Source organism: Cupressus sempervirens, chromosome 1 (assembly GCF_028749045.1).
Source record: "Cupressus sempervirens isolate cs-2001-9-10 chromosome 1, ASM2874904v1, whole genome shotgun sequence".
Lineage (NCBI taxonomy): Eukaryota > Viridiplantae > Streptophyta > Pinopsida > Cupressales > Cupressaceae > Cupressus > Cupressus sempervirens.
The window spans coordinates 854126165-854132779 of NC_143118.1; positions in this window are offsets into that span (position 1 = coordinate 854126165).

Genomic DNA, 6615 nt, shown 5'->3' on the forward strand with positions numbered 1-6615 from the left:
CTTACAATCCCACTCATGACTCTTACATCCATCTTCCACACTCTTCCCTCTTCCACACTCATTCCTCTTACATCTGTCTTACATACTCAACCCCACTCATCATGCCTTTAACCAACCCTTTACCCTACCCGCTCACACTCATCCTCCTTGTGACAAGTTTCACCTTCCCATTGGTGCTAAACAAGTACAATCCATGTGCTCCCCTTTGAGTGCATCTTAGCCCTCCTTAACCATCTCCCCTTCCTTGCATCTAAGCACTTCATCCCTCTACCCCTTGGCCTATAAATTGAATCCCATCCCAGGCCATTTCATCAACAAATCTTTTAGCTAAAGTTACCATGCTATTTTGAGAACCAAAGCCATCAATCTTACCCTTATAATGCCAAATTGAGAGCTCACAAAGCTACCAATTTTCCATTACCCACCTCCATTGAAGCAGCTTTTGAGAATATTGAGCATACATCCACATCAAAAGGACACATCTACAGAATCAAGAAAGCATGGAGTGTTTTCTCTTGTGAGGTTTGCACTTTTTGTTTTTCTTTTCTTTGTCTAAACATATATGTGAATTTAGTTTTGTTTTGTGAATGTTTACTTTATTTGTTAATGTTCTTTGCATACTAAATCTTGTTCTACACCATCATCTTCTCTTGTGTTTCTCTACTTGTTCCCTTCTCTGGACTTCTTCTTTTGTGTACATCTTGCTACAATATGACCAACTTTATTGCAATTAAAAAAAATGATAGGTAGCTTACCTTTGAATTTACTTTTTCTTTTATGGAATCTTCTTGCCAACAATGCTTCCAATTGTTCAATGTCTTCCTCATCTGTACTATTGTCACTAGATGCATACTTTATCTTTCTTCTCTTCTCCTTGGGCTTTACCTCCTTAGAATCCTTTAGTAACAATTTGGCTTTGAAAGTTGATTCAATACTTTGTGGTATATAGTTTCCAAAATTAGATAACTCAAATGTAGTGAGTCTACCTACTATACTTTCAAGGGTTAGAACATTTTCTAGCATACATTTTAACTCTTGAATTGTAGATACTCTAATGGCATATATAGGAAAAAATGTTCTTAAAACTTTACTCATCACAGTTTCATCATCCATTTTACCAGTTGCACCTTTTATAGCACTAATAACCTCTTTTATTCTAGCAACATATTGAGCAATGTTTTCAACTTCTTCGATTCCCATGTCATCAAATTTACCTCTAATTTTCTCAAACTTAGCTCTTTGAACATTTTTGTCTCCTCCATACGTGGTGTTCAGGGAATCCCACATCTACTTTGCACTTTTCAGGTCTTTGATATCATCAAACTCAGCATAACTCAAAGTAGAGGAAATCTCCAACATCGCCTAATTGTGCTCTTTCTTTTTCTTCAAATCTTCAGCAGTTTGGGCTTCTGTTGGATCAACATGTTCTGTTGTAATGCAAGTTTGTGCATAGTCACCAAGTCCTCCAAGGTGAAGCTTCATCAAAATTTTCCATGTAGGAAAGTTATCTCTATTCATCTTGGGTACCTCTCTCTTTGACATCTTGATCTTTATGCTTTTAGTAGGTTGAAACTAATCCTCTTAAGCAACTATGCTCTGATACCAATTGTTGAAATTCTTTTAGAATAATTGAGAGGAGGGGTGAATCAGTTATTTTTTTTCTAGATGTCTAAATAGAAATTTTACAATTCAGTGTACCCATAAAACTTTCTTTATCATGGATGTATTCATTGTGAGTTAACCAAAATTGATATGTTACTGTTAAACTAACATGCAGAAATGTAAAGTATAAAACACAACACATCCATTAGTATACATGACACAATGATTCAATGTGGAAACCCAATTTGGGAAAAACCACCAGTAACATGCTACTCCTTTCTCACTCTTCTAAAGTTATGCCCTATTAAAGGCCAACCCTATTAAATGTTACAATACACACTGTTAAATGTGACCTAGTTAAGGGATTCTAATCACCCTATTAAAAGTGAGCCGTTTAGAGGAATTTAGGTCATTCACTTGGAATGCCACCCTATTAACGGATTTTCCAATGAATGTTAAGTCAAGCTTTCTCCAAAGGATTTACTCTAATCTGACACAATTTTTAGAGAGTAACAATAGAGTTTGATCTAATACAACTTATAACCTTGCAGATTACATATCACTATTTAGTCCTCAACTCTGCTTGGCTTCCAATCTTTGTAGTTCTAACAACTTGTTCACCCTTCAAGAATTTATCTTCATTAAGCCTTCTTGCTTAGTTTTTCATTGTAAACTTCTTCACTTAGGTCACTTGATGAAGCAAACCCTTCTTCCTTCTCCTTGTTAGATTTTTTGCATCCAAAAACTTTCTAACCTCTCTCTCAAAAACTCTACTTCATGACTAGGTATCCCTAGATATTAGAAATTAGAACTCTTTTTCCCACTCATTATCCATCTCAATAATTAGGGTTTTCAATGGATTAGGTAGGATACAATGTATTTAACCCATATCTTATCTCTTCGAGAAACTTCTCCTAGAATCCATTTAAAATTGCCTCCAAAACAGTTTACATAAGATTCTGTGGCTCCAACTCATCAATCTTATCTTCCTCCTAATTCACAAGTTCCATGAAAATAAACTTATTAGATTTTATTTGGTGAATATTTGATTTTTTTCATAATGCAGTAGCTCAGCATTATCAATTTATTGATGCTCAGCACATACTATGTTACATAGCATCTACTATAAAATCACTCAACATCAACTAGATTTTACTAGTACTCAGCACATATGAAAATCACTTGGCATCTACTAACTTACTCAACACTTCCTAGTTTTCTCAGCATCCACTAGAAAATGCTTTCACTTGGCTCCAACTGAAATTTTGCTTGGCTTGCACTAACTTTAATTGACACCTTCTATCAACTTGGTCAAGCTTAGCAAATGAACTTTGTTCAACCATTTTAATCTAAACTTTCTAAGTGTAGCCAAACATTTTGTAACCCCAAGTAGATCATCAATACATTATGTTATCATTGACTTAACTGATTCTTGAACTTCAATAAATAATCATAACTCAACCTTTCCTCTAGGTGCTTTTGTTACATCTGGTTGATCAAATCCTCTTCATCAATCAACCAAGTGATAGTGCTTGAAACATATAAGAAATTGACTTACCAACATATAGCAGGTTTAACATCGGTGACAAAACAATGATTTAAAACACTTCTTACAAAAATGCTCTTAACTCAAATGATCTTTTCAATTATATATCAATAGAGTCATCAGTTACAGATCATTGGACTACGTCAACCTAGTTATAAGATGTATTCCCAAGTTGACCTAGTCGTTTAGTCTCCATTTTTGGGGAGATTTCTAGGTTTTATTAATTTCATCATTTTATTCCAAGATCTATGGACAGACATTCAAATATAGTTTAGATTTGTGAGTTTTGGAGAAAAAATACATCTTCCTCTACAAATTTCAAGGTGAATCATTTATAATTTGTTTTATTTCATATCTATACCCTAGATTTACATCTTAATTGGGATAATTGTGTTTACATAACATCTAGATTTACATTACTTATGATCAATTAGTTCAATTTCACATTCACATTATCCTACCAAGGGTGTAAGAGAGTACATTTCCTTGTACTGTAGTCCTCCATGTGATCTAAACTTAGTATTAGCACAGTTCTTCCTTTGGCTTCTAGCTAATCTAAATTGGATCATAAGTGGAATCATACTTGGAAATTCCCCTCTTTCCCTCACACACATATTTGAGTGGCTTAGTTTCTCATAAAGTGGAAGTATATGTCTTATCAATTTGCTTCTATTTTACCACTAAACAATACAATTGAGAAGAAATAAAAAATTATTGATACAACAAGAACTATGATGCTTGAAGGAAACGTGTTGCATGTACAGTGGAGATAAGAAGTGAACATAGAAATTTACACTTTGAATAGATTTTAGATAATACATGGAATAGCTAAAACCTCTTATAAGCTTTGGTTTTATCATTTCCCTTTAATTAGTTACTTTTAATTTTCAAAAGAAAATGTTACATTAGAAGAGATGATGAGATACAGAAGTTTGATCCTAGAAGCAATTAAGGCATATTTCTTTTTTATTCTACTAACAACAAAACTTACAAATTCTATAATCTAAGGTTGAGTAAAATGATCAAAAATGCAAATATGAATATTGATGAAAGACTTTAGATAAGGAGAGAACATTTGATTATGATTCAGATGAAGAAGAAAATCAAGCTACCACAAATCAAAATCAAAATTAGGGCCACATTAAGAAGTTAGAACAAGAGAAATTCCTTAAGATTGACAATAGGATATATGTATAGATTGAAGAACCAAGGGAATCATCAAGAATACTATGATATTTAATTTTAAATCATTTAGAACATTAGATCATTGGAAATTATAATAATGGTCTAAAGACTAGAGAAAGAATGAGGAATGAGTTGTGTCTTATTTCACAAGTTAAACATGAGAGTACATAAGATACATCTAAAGATGATTCATGGGTCAAAGAAATGCAGCAAGAGCTAGAATAAATTGAGAAAAATAACACATCAAAATTCATTCCTAGGCCTAAAGACAAAAATGTTATAGGACCTAAATGGGTATTCAAAAACAAGATGAATGAGCAAGGTTAAATAGTGAGAAACAAGGAAAAATTAGTATGTAAATGGTATTCACAACATGAAGGGATAGATTTTGAGGATATTTTTTCTCTTGTAGCTAGAATTGAAGCAGAGAGATTATTCTTGGCTTATATAGCTAACAAGAACCTCGAAGTTTATCATATAGATATGAAATCAACTTTCTTAAATGGAGAACTTCAAGAGGAAGTATAAATTAAAAGCCCAAATAGTTTTCTTTTGACAAGTCAAGAAAATATGGTGTAAAAGTTAAAGAAAGTGTTGTATGGTTTAGAAAAATATCCAAGAGCTTCATATGTCAGGTTAGATGTGTATCTCTTATATTTGGGTTTCAAGAAAGGTAGTGTAGACAATAACTTATACTTGAGAACTAATCACAAGGCATTTTGATTATTGAATTTTTTGTGGATGGTATTGATTTTTTTGGAAATGATGAAGTGAGAAATAAGTTTTCTAAAGAAAATCAATGTGATTTTGAGATGTCTAGATGATAAGAGAGATGAAATTTTTTTCCTTTGCAAATAACTCAAAATGATAATGTTGTATTCATATCAAAATGAAGTATCTCAAAGATTTTTTGGTAAATTTTGGAATGGAGAATCATAAAGCAATAGGAACTCTTATGGTGACAAGTTGTAACTTAACTTCAACTAATGATTCACCTCATAATTTAAAGATTAGGTGTGAATTTGTGATTGGGGGATTATAATATCTAACTCACACTAGACTTGACATGTAAAATGCATTTGGAAATATGGTTATGTTTCAAGCAGAACCTTAGGAATCTCATCTAGTATTTGTGACAAAATATTTTAGATATTTGCAAGGAACTTTAGTTTATGGTCCATTGTCTAATACATCTAATGCTTATATTGATGATGGGCAAAGAATTTTGATGACACACTTCTAAGGAAAATTATTAAATATTTAATATTTAATTAATTTAATTTTATCCCCTAATTAATTAATTAAGTTAATGAATTAAAATCCAATTAATAAATTAAATGACAACCAACAGTCTAATATATTAATCAAAGCCCCCTTCCTCTATTAAATTAAATAAATGTACAACCCATTTAATTTAATCCTAAATCACCTCTTTATTTAATTTATATAATCAATTAAATCCCTCCAACCACAAACTAATGCTCCAACCTAGTAGTTAGCCAAACTCAACTCATGCACCAATAATTCTCATTTTAGTTAAATAATTCATTTATTTAATTAAATTTCTCCACCAATCTTTTCTCTAACAAACCAATCTACCAACCACATCATCCAATCAATTGATCCACATCACCCACCTTTATTGGGCCATATCACCTGCTCTTTTGTGTCTCAAATCCCTCTCTAGATCACTTGTAAAAATCAAGGCATGATTTATTCTCCCTAGCTTAGATCCCAAGTACACTCTCTTTCCACATCTCCCTCTTCCACCTCTAAACACATAAGTTTGTCTCCTACACCTATCCTAGTGAACTAAAGTCCATCATACACCTCATCTAGTTAACTATTCATTGGTAATTATTATCTCCTCTTCACCCAATTGGTTGTAATTTGAACCCTTAATCCTTCACAAATCATCCATTGTTTTAGAAAAGTTATTATAATGTTTTCAAAGCTAAATACTATCAAATCACTATTACTATACTCAAATTTCCATACATTCATCCATAGTTGAAGATTGAGCACTTGTTGAGCATACATCGATGATCATATGACCACATCTACAATCAAAGGGGGCTACAAAGATTCAAGGTTTTGCATTTATGTGTTTGGTTTCCTTTTTAGTTAATCTTATTTGTTTTCTTTGATATTAATTTGTGAACACCTCGATTATTTTTTGTGTTCTTTATGAACTATTTTTTATTGCATACAAGAAAAAATACAAGTGGAAGTGTTTTCTTCCTAGGTGGGAGATTGGTTTCCTGGTTGAGTATGAAGCAAAA